This window comes from Lithobates pipiens, unplaced genomic scaffold, assembly GCF_037356315.1.
Source record: "Lithobates pipiens isolate NorthernLeopardFrog02 unplaced genomic scaffold, aLitPip1_a1.2 Scaffold_28, whole genome shotgun sequence".
NCBI lineage: Eukaryota > Metazoa > Chordata > Amphibia > Anura > Ranidae > Lithobates > Lithobates pipiens.
The window spans coordinates 165820258-165838014 of NW_027507789.1; the positions used below are offsets into that span (position 1 = coordinate 165820258).

At 43.9% G+C, this 17757-nt stretch overlaps 1 protein-coding gene across 3 annotated transcripts in view; it reads left to right on the plus strand.

Annotated features, from left to right (window-relative positions):
* The window catches only part of RARA (retinoic acid receptor alpha), a 254848-nt gene that overhangs the window by 3826 nt on the left and 233265 nt on the right, over window positions 1-17757 (plus strand). Inside the window, exon 1 of one of the 3 annotated variants that reach the window (XM_077459839.1) lies at window positions 6573-6708. The exons of the other annotated variants lie outside the window; for them this stretch is intronic. The gene's annotated coding sequence lies outside the window, so the exon portion shown is untranslated. Of the gene's footprint in view, window positions 1-6572; window positions 6709-17757 lie in introns of those variants that run through there. 3 annotated transcript variants of the gene reach the window in all.

Genomic DNA, 17757 nt, shown 5'->3' on the forward strand with positions numbered 1-17757 from the left:
TTTGGGGGTAAATTGGGGGCCTCGGCTTATATTCGGGTCGGCCTATACTCGAGTATATACGGTATATATATATATATATATATATATATATATATATTATATTCTCTCTATCTCTCATTCTTTCAAAACTCATTTTCAATATTTGTTAATCTGCAGCTTTTATTTAAAAACCAATACCTGGTGATCCTGACTTGAAGGTGGCTGTTCATGCATTTCCTGTTATGGGGTGACAACCCTGTCTCCCAGTGGTCCTCTTGCATTGTTACTCCTTGATATGCAGTCTTGGAGACTACAAGTGGCCATTTCCGCACATATAATGAAATCATGGCCTAATGTTGTCACCATCAAGAAATCGGCTCTGAGACATGCCATGCAGACATCACTGGAGTGCAGGCATGTAGCTGAAAATGGGCGACAGGAGATCGGCAGTACTTGGATGCAACAAAGGTAAAAAAAAAAAAAAAAAAAAAAAAGTATAAAACAAACACTTTATTAAAGTGGTAGTAAACCGCGGTGGATGGGGGGAAAAAAATAAAAAATTCCCTGCAAGGCAATGTCATAATGTGCTAGTATGCATCACATATGAGACTTGCCTTAGAACGTAGCCCTCCAGCACCGCACGATCACCACTGAGAGGGCTGCCATCATCCCCCGGTCTACCTTCCAGGTTCGTGTCCTAAGACTATATGAGTGGCCGGGGTGCGAAGCACGGGAGCCCGACGTTTACAGCGGGGCTGTGGCGGTCCGGCGCTGTATGCCTGACCTTCAGAGCGCATGCGCTGGTAACGTCACTGGCTGCGTGCACTCTGAATATCTCCTGAAGTTTAGGAGATATTCCTAGTACCTACAGGAAAACTTTACTATAGGCTTGCGTTGTAGAGGTACAAGTGGTAGAATAGAGTTTACTACCAATTTAAATCAACTTGTGGGTAGGTGCAGTGTGATGCGGTGGCCAGAGAGCACATGGAGTCTAAGTGCAGTACTAGGAGACCAATGGGGTCTCTTCTGTCATAAATACCCTGCCTGTCATCCATTTGTTTAAAAACTTTACTTCCACTTTAAGGCAAGACTGTCAACATGAAAACCAGGCAGCTAGCATTTTTCAGAAGGAGAGGGCTGTAATGGCAGCCTCCATATCTCTCCCATGACAGGTGTTTTTTTAACCACTTGCTGCCCGCCACATAGCAATATGACGTCGGCAAAGTGGTCGCGATATCCTGACCGGGGGAGCGCATCGCGGCGATCATTGTTGCGGTGTGTCAATCTGACACACCGAACCTCCGATCTAGGTAAAGTGTCTCTCACTGAGACTCTTTACCACATGATCAGCCGTGTCCAATCACGGTTGATCACGATGTAAACAGGAAGAGCCGTTGACCGGCTTTTCCTCACTCACATCTGACAGACATGAGTAGAGGAGAGCCGATCGGCTGCTCTTCTGACGGGGGGGGTGTGTGGTCTGTGCTGATTGATTATCTGCCCACCCTGGACCACCAGGGATGCCATTCAGTGCCCACAATGGGCATCACTGATTGGCAGACATGGTTTGGCACTGATTGGCATCCATTAGTACCATCCATTAATGTACATAAGTGCCCACCCATACACATCCATGCTGCCTATCAGTGCCACTTATGTGTACCCATTAGTGCTGCATATTATTGCCCATCATCGGTGCCACCTCATTGGTGCCCATCAGTGCAGGCCAATCAGTGTCCATCAGTGAAGGAGAAAACGTACTTATTTACAAAGTTTTGTAACAGAAACAAAAAAAATGTTTTTATTTTTTTTTTAATTTTCGGTCTTCTTTTTTTTTTTATCCTTTTTAGTAAAAAATAAAAACCGCAGAGGTGATCAAATACCACCAAAAGAAAGCTCTATTTGTGGGAATAAAATTATAAACATTTAGTTTGGGTACAGTGTTGTATGACTGCGCTGAGTGCAACAGCGCCGAAAGCTGAAAATTGGTCTCGGCAGGAAGGTGTATAAGTGCCCGGTATTGACGTGGTTAACTTGCATTAAAGCAGATCTTCACTGCATCCAAGCACCACAATTTGCCTTTCATGTCTCTATGCTTTATTTTGTTGGGAAATCATTTTTGAAAAACACCCCTAGTAAGGGCAAATTATTCTTGTAGCATTTACTTCCTGGAATCCCATCTGGTCAAGCATGCATGCAGGAGAATGCGATTGGCTGAGAAAACCCCTCCTGGAGTAACCCAGTCGTTGAGCCTCCTAAAGACTCCTGGGATGTATGACATTTGCCTAGGCAAGAAACCAGGAAAGAACTTAATGAAATGTAGAAAAAAAAAAAAAGTTTAGAAGAAGTAAATGATATACTTTCCTATCTATTTTCTATAGCTAGCAGCATAAGGATTAAAGTGGTTGTAAACCCTTACAAACCACTTTGACCTACAGGTAAGCCTAGATTAAGGCTTACCTGTAGGTCCAAGAAATATCTTCTAAACCTATACGGTTTAGGAGATATTTGCCCGAAGACAGGCACCGCTGTCTACGGCGCATGCACTGAGCGTGGCATTTCCAACAACGGAGCTGCCGCGCGTGTCGGCTCCCATGCGCATGCGCGGGAGTGACGTCATCGCGGCTCCACCGAATGACAGCGGCGGAGCTGCGAGACCCCACCGAAAAGATGGATGCGGCGGACTACAGGGGACAGCGGTGACATCGCTGGCTCCTGTGTCCGGTAAGTGACACATAATGGACTACTATGCGATGCATAGTAGTCCATTATGCTTTACCTTTGCAGGGAATGAAAGAGGAAGTAAACCCATCAGGGTTTACTTCCTCTTTAAAACGACTCACTATTGATTGAGAGAATGAAGTGCCGCTTTAAAGTACAACTATCATGAAAGAAAGATGTACGCTGTCAATGTTTGACCTACTGGCTGCTACTTCTTTACCTACCTGCCTGCTCAGGCTTCTGCTAATGAAGAGGCCTGGGGCCATATGATGTAAAATTCAGGTGAATTTCCCCACCCTACAGCTGACCAAAAAAAATAAATCAATGGCTGTACTGCGCTGTATGCATGTATATGCTAGTACTTGTGTATAGACAATCTGCATCCAAGGTAGTTTATCTGTGTGTGTACAGTCATTGACTTCTGTCGGTGGCTGTATACTGCATCTGTGGCTCCTGGGCAAGGGAGTATACCTGAATTTTATATCCTATGACCTGCATGAGGCCTAATGTGCAGAAAAAATACAGTTGCAGCAGATGTTACCTGTAGCAGCTGTATTCCTCTGCTACTCCCCTCCCCCTGCTACATGCAATGGTTCCTCCTGCAGGCTCATGTGTTCTGTAGTGATGTGCAAGCTGATGGAAGAAACCACTGCAACGGCAGGAGGAGCAGATATTCACACATCCTGAAGTGTTTACATTGGGAGCATTTCAAAACATCGGCTTCCGGAAAGTAAGTATAAATGCCCCTTATTTTACATGTCGTGTGTGTGTTTTTTTGTTTTTGTTTTGTTTTTTGGTAACGTTGTGGTGGAGCCGTATAAAAGCAGAGCTATGTCATGTCAAGCCTTGATTTAAATTGTTGTATAATCTTATGTTTTTAAACCACAGCTCAGCCTGATTTTATATTGGCCTCCTTTAATTCCCTGGGTGAGAAAAAAGGGCAGCAGTGTATTGCACAGTGCTGTCAGTCTAATACAGGGAGCTTGCAGAGAGGGGGAGCGAAGGATGACCTCACCAGTGAACTGCTCGTCTATTATCCATTATTATAGGCCAGGGACCTGGCTTTGCTGTCTGGCAGGGCTAGATAAAACTTGAGACAAGCAAAACGGAATTACAGATTATTTTGATGGTTGATACAAATGTGCATTTAGATGTTTTGCTCATAGTTCTGTAAAAATATACTGGGTAAGTAGTAGTACCGGTTTTTAAATCTGTTCTCACGTTGTACTAAATCACACCCTGCAGTGGTCGCTTCCCTTATTTTCTGTCACCGGTATAAAACTAGTAATAATGCCCATAAGAATCCAATGTTGGTTTTCATTTTCTAGCTCCAGACACATGATGGGATTTGGTTGCCGTGGGCTGTACAACTATTTTTAAGTGAGCGCCGTTGTGTTTGTAACTTATTTTTTTTGTTACATCTTCTGCTCTGAGGTTACTGTTGTATTTTATCTGTGAGAAAAGGAAAATTTACACATGAAGTTCTGATGGTCTGTCACTTTTGCTTATATGCTCATACGGATTTGATTAGCAAGTTACGTGCTCTGAAACCCCTCCTCCCCAACACCCCACAATACAGGTTTCTTGCTTCAATGACAAATATATATAATCAGCTCGTTCCTTCAATTGTCAGATGGGGTTCAGATCAGTTGACGTCTCCGTCAAATCAGAATAATCATATTGCACAAGTTTAAAAAAAATGGCATGTACAGGCTCTTTACTGTGCATTCTATTAGACAAATCACTAATATTTTTCTGATGACAGGTTCCCTTTGATTGGCAGATGTGTAGAAATTCTTACTGCCTTTTGGAATAGTGCACAAGAACTGATGGTTGCAAAACACCACTACTAGCACCCTATTTAGAGTATATTCACCAATTGGTTGCTAGATGAGGGTGGGATATGGGTAAGAAGGGCAATGAGGGTGAGAGTACTGGTTAAGAAAAGAGCCATGAGGGTGTGAGTACAGGTGGGGGAAAGAGCACTGGGCATGGCAGTATAGGTGACTGGAAGGGTCGGTGAGGGCGGGAGTTCCAGTTGAAGGGCTGGTGAGGGCGGCAGTTCCAGTTGGCGGGAGTTCCAGTTGCAGGGAAGGGCTGGGGAGGGCGGGAGTTCCAGTTGGAGGGAAGGGCTGGGGAGGGCGGGCGTTCAAATGGGAGGGAAAGGATGGGAGTTCCAGTTGGAGGGAAGGGCTGGTGATGGCGGGTGTTCCAGGTGGAGCGAAGGGCCGGTGATGGCGGGAGTTCCAGGTGGAGCGAAGGGCCGGTGATGGCGGGAGTTCCAGGTGGAGCGAAGGGCCGGTGATGGCGGGAGTTCCAGGTGGAGCGAAGGGCCGGTGATGGCGGGAGTTCCAGGTGGAGCGAAGGGCCGGTGATGGCGGGAGTTCCAGGTGGAGCGAAGGGCCGGTGATGGCGGGAGTTCCAGGTGGAGCGAAGGGCCGGTGATGGCGGGAGTTCCAGGTGGAGCGAAGGGCCGGTGATGGCGGGAGTTCCAGGTGGAGCGAAGGGCCGGTGATGGCGGGAGTTCCAGGTGGAGCGAAGGGCCGGTGATGGCGGGAGTTCCAGGTGGAGCGAAGGGCCGTAAAGGTGATTTTCCTAATCAGCCTATGTCCAGCGCCAATCACTCGCAGGTGGTCATGATTTTCTGCGGGAGCCGGAAGCTTACCATTGCTTTCAGTAGGGTCGCCTCCCGCACCCTACAAACTAGGGTCTTCCCATGTGATCGGTGTCGGGCTAATTTTCAGATGTGAATGTAACCTAAAGAAAGTGAGCTGGGGAAAAGGCCTAAATGATTAAATCTCAATTGGAGAAAAAATACATTTAAACGGTTTTACCTACCAAAGGACTTGTAATTGTATTTTGCCATCTGGTAAATCAAGCACCCCTTCCAGACTGTACAGCCAGGTTTTTTTGTACAGGATAAAATGGAATGCGTCTCTAAGGCTGGATTCACACCTATGCATTTTTAGTGCATTTTGCAGATTTGCACTACAGTCCATCCTGGTTTCCTATGGAACACGTTCTGTAGTGCAAATATGCAAAAAGCACTAAAAATGCATAGGTGTGAATCCAGCCTAAGTGCAAAAGGATTAAAAACGCTTACTAGAGATAGAAGTTAAAAACAACTCATTGTGTATGAAAGAGTCTAACTTGGGGGGGGGGTAGTTCTTGGATGATCAGGTCCACAGTAGGTGTTGTTGATCCCAACTGTCCAACAGAGGGAAACGCTAGACTCGTAGATGACGTCACCGGAAATGAACCGCACGGGCCGGAAGTGACATTTTCTCTGGTCACATACGGCTATCCAGAGGCGCCCTTCTTTCTCTCATCCAGGTCTTTTGTACAAACTACACTGTGACCGGAGTATATAGCCTGATGTAGGACCTGCCCCAGCCTAAGATTGGAGGAAAAAGTAGCTGCAGCTCGTTAACAAGGTAATCACTCTGCTCTCTCCTTCTGTTAAAAAGCTTTCAGTGTTAAGTGGGCATCATTTTAATGCAGTGTAGAGCCCTACTGGCTTACAGATTCTGGTACTGTTTCCTCTATTATTCTTTTCTTTTTTTAATGTCTGCTTGGAGGGCAGCATAATTAAGTGTGATTTTTACTTTTTCTTAAATAGCTTGTGGTTAATGTCCCAAATTGTCAGGCCCATGATGTGTGACTCAGTGTGACAAAACTGATAATGTGACAGCCTAGTAGCATGCATATTCAGCAGAAAGTGCATTCAACAGCTGCCCTTTCAGACATGCTAATCCATGAGGCCCACGAGGAGGTGGTGTACCTGTACGCAGGTGCAGCTCCTTGCTGTTTACACTGTACTATTCCATTGATCCCTACATGAACAAGGGGAGCTCATGTCATAACAGAGGAATCTTTGCTCTTTGCACAAAGTCCGGAGAGGAGGGTGGAGCTTTTGCTGCCTGGAACTGACACATAAAGATGGGCCAGAGCTGCGGAGGGAGATGTCGGAGTCCTGCCATTGCCATGGTTACTGTCACTCTGTATTTGGTTAGTACTTTGCAGGTGGTGGTTTTGAATATCGGTCATCTGTTATCTGTATAACAATATTTCCTTTTGCGTTTTGGGTGTAGTGCTGCAATGTAATCAGATCTAACAGTGGAGTTGAATAGACTGGAGATGAGTCAATCTGTTGCCTCTTGTGGTTTATGTGCGTATCAAGCATTGCGATATGGGACTGAAAGTAAAAATGGGGCACCTCAAAATTATACATTTGGTGTATAGTTGGAGAACGAAGACCCTGATCATCAATGGTGGATGGATGGATGTCGGGGGGGGAAAAAACCATGGGAGGAGATTTGTATACTAGACAACTGTTGCATAACCACCTGTATTACCCAAGCATGTAGACTAGCCTTTTGCCATCCTTTTTTACATGGAGCAACCATTGAATTAACTTTCAGGTTTCTTCAGGTCCATTCACTGTACATTAGCTTGGTGGATGGTGGGAAGGGAGATTATTTAATTGGTGGTTGGTGGGAAGGGAGCTTCTTTCGTTGGCGGTCGGTGGGAAGGGAGCTTCTTTCGTTGGCGGTCGGTGGGAAGGGAGCTTCTTTCGTTGGCGGTCGGTGGGAAGGGAGCTTCTTTCGTTGTCGGTCGGTGGCAAGGGAGCTTCTTTCGTTGGCGGTCGGTGGCAAGGGAGCTTCTTTCCTTGGTGGTCGGTGGGAAGGGAGCTTCTTTCATTGGCGGTCGGTGGGAAGGGAGCTTCTTTTGTTGGCGGTCGGTGGGAAGGGAGCTTCTTTCGGTGGGAAGGGAGCTTCTTTTGTTGGCGGTCGGTGGGAAGGGAGCTTCTTTTGTTGGCGGTCGGTGGGAAGGGAGCTTCTTTTGTTGGCGGTCGGTGGGAAGGGAGCATCTTTTGTTGGCGGTCGGTGGGAAGGGAGCTTCTTTTGTTGGCGGTCGGTGGGAAGGGAGCTTCTTTTGTTGGCGGTCGGTGAGAAGGGAGCTTCTTTTGTTGGTGGGAAGGGAGCTTCTTTCTTTGGTGGTCGGTGGGAAGGCAGCTTCTTTCTTTGGTGGTCGGTGGGAAGGCAGCTTCTTTCTTTGGCGGTCGGTGGGAAGGCAGCTTCTTTCTTTGGCGGTCGGTGGGAAGGCAGCTTCTTTCTTTGGCGGTCGGTGGGAAGGCAGCTTCTTTCATTGGCGGTCGGTGGGAAGGCAGCTTCTTTCATTGGCGGTCGGTGGGAAGGGAGCTTCTTTCATTGGCGGTCGGTGGGAAGGGAGCTTCTTTCATTGGCGGTCAGTGGGAAGGGAGCTTCTTTCATTGGCGGTCGGTGGGAAGGGAGCTTCTTTCATTGGTGGTCGGTGGGAAGGGAGCTTCTTTCGTTGGTGGGAAGAGAGCTGCTTTCATTGGCGGTCGGTGGGAAGGGAGCTTCTTTCATTGGCGGTCGGTGGGAAGGGAGCTTCTTTCGTTGGTGGGAAGAGAGCTGCTTTCATTGGCGGTCGGTGGGAAGGGAGCTTCTTTCATTGGCGGTCGGTGGGAAGGGAGCTTCTTTCGTTGGTGGGAAGGGAGCTTCTTTCATTGGCGATCGGTGGGAAGGCAGCTTCTTTCGTTGGTGGGAAGGGAGCTTCTTACAACCATGATTCCAAAAAAGTTGGGGTGCTTTGTGAAATCTACATAAAAATCAATGCAATAATGCAATGATATACAAAACTCCTAAACCAATATTTTATTCACAATAAAAAATAGAAAACATATCAAATATTTAAATTGAAACCATTATAGGAAAAAAATTAAGGTAATTTTGAAATTCATGGCCGCAACACCTCTCAAAAAATGGTTGGGAAAGGGCAACAAAAAGCTGGCAAAGTAAGCAGTACTAACAAGGAAGAGCTGAAAAAATAATTTTTCAACTAGTTTAGGTTAACTGACAATAGGTCAGTACTGTATTTTCAGGTACATAGAATGACCTTTTTATATTTCAAAAATATCCCCCAAAAATCGGGGGTCGTTATATGCGCTGGTATAAATGTGCGCCCGCTGGATGTGCGATATTTGCTGTATGTAGCTTCGGCTACATACAGTATAGTCAGACAAATAAAAATGTGCCTTTTTTTTGGCAACTATATGTGCCGCATCCTTCGAACTAAAGAGGAGAGGACCTTCTGGCTTTTTATCAGCACTCCATTCATAAGCCTGCATTTCTGATGATAAATGGTGCATTAATGTGTGTGGAATGGGCAGCTTGCACATCTGGAAAGGCACCATCAATGCTGAAAGATATATCCAGGTTTTAGAGCAGCATATGCTCCCATTCGGACGACATCATTTTCAGGGATGGCCTTGTATATTTCAGCAGATCAATGCTAAACCACATACTGTATCTATGTGGAAGTCCTGGGGCTTAACTGGCCTGCCTGCAGTCCAGACCTTTCACCAACTGAAAATACTTTGAGCATCTCAAAATGAAAAATACGACAAAGATTACCTAGGACTGTTGAGCAGTATTCATTTTGACGCCAAATTTTGATTTATTTTTAGTCATAGTCTTTTGGCCAAAATGCCATTTTAGGTTTAGTCATATTTACTAAAATAGTATTAATTCCGTTGACGAAATTAACACTGCTGTTGAGCAGTTAGAATCCTTTATCGGGCAGAAATGGCACAACATTCCTCTCTCAAAACTCCAGCAACTGGTCTCCTCAGGTCCCAGGCAATTTGAGAGTGTTGTTAAAGGAAGACAGGATGCTAGATTGTGGTAAACATCACCGTGTCCCAACTTTTTTGAGATGTGTTTCTGCCATCCATTCATAATTACCTTATTTTTTTCTTTAAAATTGTATATTTTCTCAGTTTAAAAAAAAATGTTTTCTATTGTAAATAAAATATGGATTTATGAGATCTGCAAATCTTTTCATTCTGGTTTTTATGCAGATTTTTCTGTAATTGGGGTCTTACATTGGTGGTTAGTGATAAGGGGACTTCTTACATTAATGGTCAGTGGGAAGAATGTGCTCTCTACAGATAGCTTAAAAAGATCAGGTCAGTGACTGCAGAAATTGCTCAAGAAACCCCCTAGCAGTGAGACCCTACTTCTCGTGAGACCCTAGGGCTCCATGGAACCCTGGCTGATAAAGACTTGTATGGACTAAAATGGTAGGGAGAGTGACACCCTTGCATGTGCCTTTAAATGGTAGCAAGTGACTTAAAACTTTCACCCCTGGCCAATTTGTCTATTCATTTCTTGGCCATGAAATGTCTACTAGAACCCAGCACACATAACATCTTTGCATGATCTGATTTGTCAGGTCAGTGTTCATCCTTTTTAGGGTAAAGCAGAACTTTGTGATAAAATGTGGTAAAAAAAATGTTCTTTAGCAAGGAACATACATTCCACATTAATAATATGCTACAAAATTAATGTTTTGTTGTAAATTGCCTTCAGCATTGCTCCTGTTTTCTTCTTGCCGGAAGCTGCCACAGCCCCTGAGCAGCAGTAAATCATTAGGCTGTCAGCAGATCGACCTAATGATCAGCACAATGCCAAAAAAGTCGAGAATAGAGAGCAACTGAGCATGTGCAGAACAGGATGAGGCAATGCCTTACTGGATTTTAACCACTTGCCGACCACAATACATATATATACGTTGTGGTTTACAGGGATTATGAAGATATCAGCCATAATTCTGGTATTATTTTTTTCAACTGACGGTTGGCTTTCATTTGAAAGCTTTCCAAGAGTCTCATGAGCCGCTGGTTTTCAGAAGTGGCGGGTAGGGATTCCCCCTCTCGCTGGTGTTTCTCAGGCTTACAGTTTCCGCTGGCTCGCCCGACAAACGATCCGACGGTGCGGCCGGCTGGTCATAGAGGGGATAAAAGACTAGGTCATCTTTGATCATCTCTATGCTTTGGAGGACTGGAGCGATGTAATGACGTCACGTCTGGGGTGGAAGTAAATATTTAAGCAAAATATCACTTTTTTTTTCTTTTTTTAAAGGTAAAGGAGATATTTGGGGTCTTTTTGACCCCAGATCTCTCCATAAAGAGAACCCATCATTCTTATTTCTATAATAAGGGATGTTTACATTCCTTGTAATAGGAATAAAAAAGTAAAAAAAAAAAAGAATAAAAGAATAAAAAAAAAACCACATAAAACGTAAAGCACCCCATACCTCCGTGCTTGCGCGCAACACATGTCCCAGAAGGCTGCTGGGGTAGAAGGTGCTGGCCCAACTTCCACTTGGATCACCACGGAACGAAAGTGGGAGCAAGTACCTGTCAAAATCCGGTACCTGCTCAACTACCCCCCACAGAGGAGATGCAGACAAGTGGAACCCTTTGAGTGAAATTCTGCTTTAACCGCTTGCCGATCGGCTCACGCAGATATACTGTGGCAGAAGGGCACGTACAGGCAGAATACCTGTACGTTGCCCTTTAAGAGGTGGCTTGAGGGCACGCGCAGGGAGCTTTGCGAGCGCGATCGTGGGTCCCGCGGACGTGATGTTCGCGGGGATATCCACGATCGTCTCACGGAGAGGAAGAACGGGGAAATGCTGATGTAAACAAGCATTTCCCCCGTTTTACCTACTGACACTGATCACCGCTCCCTGTAATCGGAAACGGTGATCAGTGTCGTGTCAAGTCACACACAGCCTCTCCCCCCAAAAGTTAGAATCACTCCCTAGGACACACTTAACCCCTACAGCGCCACCTAGTGGTTAACCCCTTTGCTGCCAGTCACATTTACACAGTAATCAGTGCATTTTTAATTGCACTGATCGCTGTATAAATGTGAATGGTCCCAAAATTGTGCCAAAAGTGTAATAATGTCGCAATCACAATAAAAATCTCTGATCGCTGCCATTACTAATTTAAAAAAAGATTACTAAAGATGCCAAAAACTATCCCCTATTTTGTAAACTCTATAACTTTTGTGCAAAGCAATCAATATATGCTTATTGTGTTTTATTATTATTATTATTTTTTTTTTTTTAAACATGTAGAATACGTATCGGCTTAAACTGAGGAAAAAAAAATGTTTCTATTTTTTTGGGGGATATTTATTATAGGAAAAAGTAAAAAATAATGCAGGTTTTTTTTTCCAAAATTGTCGCTATTTTGTAAGCGCTATAACTTTTGCGCAAACCAATCAATGTACGCTTATTGTGCTTTTATTTATTTTTTACCAAAAATATGTAGAAGAATACGTATTTGTTTATAGTGCAAAAAATAAAAACAGCAGAGGTGAGCAAATACCACCAAAAGAAAGCTCTGTTTGTGGGGAAAAAAAGAACGCCCATTTTGTTTGGGAGCCACGTCGCACGGCCACGCAATTGTCAGTTAAAGTGATGCAGCGCCGAATTGCAAAAAGTGCTCTGGTCTTTGGCTAGCCAAATGATCCGGGGCTTAAGTTCTTAAACAGCGCTATAGCGCCACTAAACGGAGTGGCGCTTTAACGCTAACACAGCCGCAGCCCCAGTGTGAAAGGGGTCTAAAGGTTTATGAAAGTGAAATTGTGATCTTTGTGCACGGAGCGTATTTTCCGTTATTTGGCCCGGTACACCAATGTGCATGAGCCCTTAATCCTAATAATGTCAAGTACACCCTGGTAACTGATAACCTCTGTGCTGCTGAAGACTGATTGGCTGTCATACTCCGCTCTGCACTTTCCATTCTATTATTTTCCAACTCTGGAGGGCTTTAAACACTGAGCACTCATCATAACAAATTGCATACCTGTATATTACAGCATGTCCACTTCCACATGGGTTCTTCAGGTTTGTTTTCTAAAAATGACACGTGAAGTGGTTTTTCCTGGCATTCAAGATGCTTTCAATCCCTGGCAAGAAGTGCTTGTCAGGATTCTGATTGCCTTGTGAGTGACGCACGATATAGACCTGAAATTAAGGCATATTGTGATTCACCGTCTACTCGATTTATTTTTTAATTTTGTCCAAAGCAAACCTATGCTTGGGCTTTCCTCTCTACTCCTTAAACCGCTGCTAAGCAATGATGACTTCAAATTAACCATTCTCTCAATCGTCTTACTGCAACACAATATTTTTTGCTGAAGTATTTTAGATCTGTTTTACACATGAATGTGATCAGCGTAATTGACATCTTCTAATTAATACGGTAAGGTGCTTTTTATTTTTATATATTTTTTTATTTTATTTTTTTCATCATTTATTTTAATAGCGGTAATTCAAGGCATGTAGCATTCAAGAGTCAGTCCAGTCCAAGAAGCGTAAGCCGGGGAAAATTTTCCTTTTCTATTACCTGATTAATTATTCTGTTGCTTTGGTCCTCAAGACCTGATCCATAAAAGCCATAGGGCTTGATTTACTAAAGGCAAACAGACTGGGCAGTTGCACGTTCTGTGAAGCTCTCAGAGGTTTGTTGGAGAACCTTAGTGAAAACGGCATCATGAAGGCCAAGCAACACACCAGACAGGCCAGGTATGAAGTTGTGGAGAAGTAAAAAGCAGGTTAGGTTATTGAAAAAAAAAAAATATCCAAAGCTTTGAACATCCCATGGAGCACTGTTCAATCCATCATCCAAAAATTGAAAAAGTAATGGCGTGGACACGCGAGCGGAATGTCCGACAGAAAAAGTCAGAGAGGAGCTTTTCATCGTATATTCCAACCGTGTGTATGCCTTTTTTTTTTCCCGAAAATTCTGACGGGCCTCGAAATAGAACATGTTCTAAATATTTCCGACAGAACCAATTCCTATCGGGAAAACCGCTCGTCTGTATGCTGTTCCGACAGACCAAAAATGACGCATGCTCTGAAGCAAGTACGAGACGGAAGCTATTGGCTACTGGCTATTGAACTTCCTTTTTCTAGTCCCGTTGTACGTCATCGTGTTCTTGACAATCGGACTTTGGTGTGTGTACGTAAGACAATTTCAGCGGAATTCTGCCGGAAAAACCTTCAGAGTTTATACCGATGGGAAAACCAGTCGTGTGTACAGGGCATTAGACTATATTAAGATAAAAAACCCTTCTTTTACCTTCTTTTACCTTCTTTTCCTTTACCACCCAAAGTGAAAAAATCTTTTGTTGCAGGGGATCCCCTCTAGCCTCCATTATGCTTACCTGAGCCCAATCTCAATCCAGCTCTGTGCATGAGAGCAGCGGCTGTCTTGACTATGTCCTCACTGGGCAGATTGCCCCCATAGAAAGCGGGGGGGGGGGTTTGTGGAGCCAGGAGCGCCAGCAGGGGACCCAAGAAGATGAGCAGGGTTGCTCTATGCAAATTTATTGCACAGAGCAGGTAAGTATGACATGTTTGTTATTTTAATTTTTTTTAAGAATGGGATGCTTTAATATTGCTTTAATACCTACTAATTGCAATGGGTTTTGAGCATTTTCAGTTTGAGCTGACCCACAGAACAAAATATAACAGTATACTCATGCAAAAAAGACATTTACCTCCTGCAAGGCTATTTAAAACACCTGAAAAATATGGGGATTTGGTCACATCATATTGCTATATGGTGCTTAAGCTCACTTACTGCAACAACGAAACCCATTTATTAGTGGGTCCTATGCTATCCATAGCATGGAAGATCTAGCTTCTCTAAACCAAAAAATATGGGGATTTGGTCACACCATATTGCTATATGTTGCTTAAGTCCACTTACTGCGACAAAGTACCCCATTATTAGTGGGTCCTACGCTATCCATAGAATGGAAGATCTACCTTCTCTAAACCAAAAAATATGGGGATTTGGTCACACCATATTGCTATATGTTGCTTAAGTCCACTTACTGCGACAAAGTACCCCATTATTGGTGGGTCCTACGCTATCCATAGAATGGAAGATCTACCTTCTCTAAACCAAAAAATATGGGGATTTGGTCACACCATATTGCTATATGTTGCTTAAGTCCACTTACTGCGACAAAGTACCCCATTATTGGTGGGTCCTACGCTATCCATAGAATGAAAGTTCCTGAAGACCATGGGAGGAATACACTCCTCTATATGGGAGAACTAAAGGACTCCACCTTGACACAGGTGGACACTAATGAGAGACAATGATGAGGGAGTGAACGGACCCACAGACGCATACATAATTACAAGGTTTTAAACATTAACGATATTAATAATGTTTGCATTAGGTTGGTCTTGCAGATATTGAGACAAAAACATTTAAAAAGCATGTCCACGTTCCCTTTTAAAGTGTTTAAGAATCGGTCCATTTAAAATTGATATGTCGGTGCTGAGTAGATGTTGGGTTGACTCCTCGTCTGGCTCATTATATCGTTCTCTGGGTTTCCAGTGGTAAGATCCCTTGAGTTCCCGTTATGAGCTGGGCTTACCCTTTGGCAGATGTTTGATTTATATACATTATGGAGAATACAGCTGGGACTTGGATGAAAGAGGGACAAGGGCATAAACTGTGCCTAGGAGATCTTGTCCCTGAAATTCTCAAGAAATATAAGAAGTTGGTGGGAGGAGGAATCAAGTTCAGGTAATCGTGGCATCTAAACTGTTGTGGTTATTATTGCTAATCTTCCATGACCTCCTTGCTGAATCATGGGAGGATCTAAAGTGATGTTATATTGGTTTACAGTTCTTTGTAGAACTTTTTATTTCATACGGTTTTCATCTAACTGCCCATAAAATAACATAAGTTTAGTGAAATTTTAGAACAATTTATTCTGTGGAACATGTAATGCGTATGGTAAGGTTGGATCAATCCGACACAATGGCAACTGGAGAAAGTCCTTTGGTGACCAATTTGCCCTGCTCTTTGGTATTACTATGGTAGGGCATTTGGGCACTTGGCCAGCAGGAATGCAGTATGGAATAATGATGACCCCCTTGCCTAAAGCCTACTTTACATGTTTGGCATTTCACCCAGAATTTGAGCTGAGGAGGGGTACGGGTGCTGTTGGCAACACTTGGCTGGACAACTGACAATCAACGTTTGACCAGAGGAGCTAGGCAGAAAGTTGCAGAAAAGTAACAGAATCTAATCAGATAAGGTCACCGTTCTGATAATCTGACAGCGTAGATGTCGGAAGGCAGAATACAGTGGCTGGCATGGGAAATTCCGTCATGCGTGGATGGAGAAATCTATGTCTATGGCTAGCCTTAGAGTAGTTGGCCAAAGACATAATCTCAAAGCTGCCCCATTCAGACATGTTACCCAGAAGCTCATATTCCATGTACTGTTAAAGAGAAACTTCACTCTTCATCAGTTTTTTATTCCCCCCCCCCCCTTTCCTGCCATGCAGCCTTGTCCTTGATCCACATACTCGCCTGCCTAGTGTGATCCACTACTGCAGCCCAATCCCAAACTGCCTACTTCTTTGCTGATGTCATCGGGAGCTGGCTGTCTCTTCTAGGTTCAGACAACCGGCCCCTGGTGATATGCCACTAGCTCCGTCAACTAGCCCATGTGTGTCTCTGCCCCTGCTTCTCCAGGGATAATTGGGTAACAAAGGTGTCCCAGAAGGCTTCAGGGATAGGGAGAAGTCATCTTGTTTCTCGTCTAGGATAAGAATGGTGGAGAGAGGGATAAAAATAGAGGAGGAGGAGGGGGTTCAGCGAGGAAAATAACACAAGTGGAACCAGCCTTCTCCTGTGCCGTGTATGTGGTGGGACGGGGGTTGTATATTGGGCTGTTTTAGGGGGCAGATGGGGGGTGGCTGCATGTTTAGCTGCAGTGGTGGTAGTGAGGTGGGGCATTTTATATATGGTTACCATGGGGAAGGGAAGCTGTATATACGGCTGCTGTGGTAGTGATGGAAGGGGAAAATATTCACTCGTACTTTTTTTAGGTATCCTTGCTAATACTGGGTTGAACCCCCTTTTGTCTTCAGAACTGCCTTAATTCTTCGTGACATAGATTCAACAAAGTGTTTGAAACATTCCTCAGAGATTTTGGTCCATAGTGACATGATAGCATCACACAGTTGCTGCGGATTTGTCAGCTACACATCCATGATGGGAATCTCCTATTTCATCACATCCCAAAGGTGCTCTATTGGACTGAGATCTGGTGACTGTGGAGGCCATTGGAGTACAGTGACCTCATTGTCCTGTTCAAGAAACCAGTGATGAGATGATTTGAGCTTTGTGACATGGTGCATTATCCTGCTGGAAGGAGCCATCAGAAGATGGGTACGCTGTAGTCATAAAGGGATGGACATGGTCAGCAACGATACTCACTTAGGCCGTGGCAGTTAAATGATGCTCAATTGGTACTAAGGGACCCAAAGTGTGCCAAGAAAATATCCTCCACACCATTACTCCACCACCAGTCTGAACCATTGATACAAGACCGGATGGATCCATACTTTCATGTTGTTTACACCAAATTCTGACCCTACCACATATTGTCCAATTTTGGTAAGTCAGTGTGAATTGTAGCCTCCGTTTCCTGTTCTTAGCTGAAAGGAGTGGTCTTCTGCTACTGTAGCCCATCTGCTTCAAGGTTCAATGTGTTGTGCGTTTTAGAGATGGTATTCTGCATACCTTGGTTATAAAGAGTGGTTATTTGAGTTACTGCTGCCTTTTTTTTTATCATCCTAAACCAGTCTGCCCATTCTGTTCTGACATCAACAAGGCATTTTTGTCCAGACAACTGCCGCTCACTGGATATTTTCTCTTTTTTTTTTTGGACCTTTCTCTGTAAACCCTAGAAATGATTGTGTGTGAAAATCCCAGTAGATCAGCAGTTTTTGAAATACTCAAACCAGCCCATCATGCACCAACAACCATGCCATGTTCAAAGCCACTTAAATCCTCTTTCTTCCCCATTCTGATGCTCAGTTTGAACTTCAGCAAGCCGAGGTCTGGATGCCTAAATGCATTGAGTTGCTGCCTTGTGATTGGCTGATTAGCCATTTGTTTTACCAAGCAATTGGACAGGTGTACCTAATAAAGTGGCTGGTGTGTGTGTATGTATGTATGTATGTATGTATGTATGTATATATGTATGTGTGTGTGTGTATATGTGTGTGTATATATATATATATATATATATATATATATATATATATATATATCTCTATATATATCTATATCTCTCTTTAGTAGTCAGACAACCGTATTTGTGGCTACAGTGGAGGGTGAAGACTACAGTGGTTC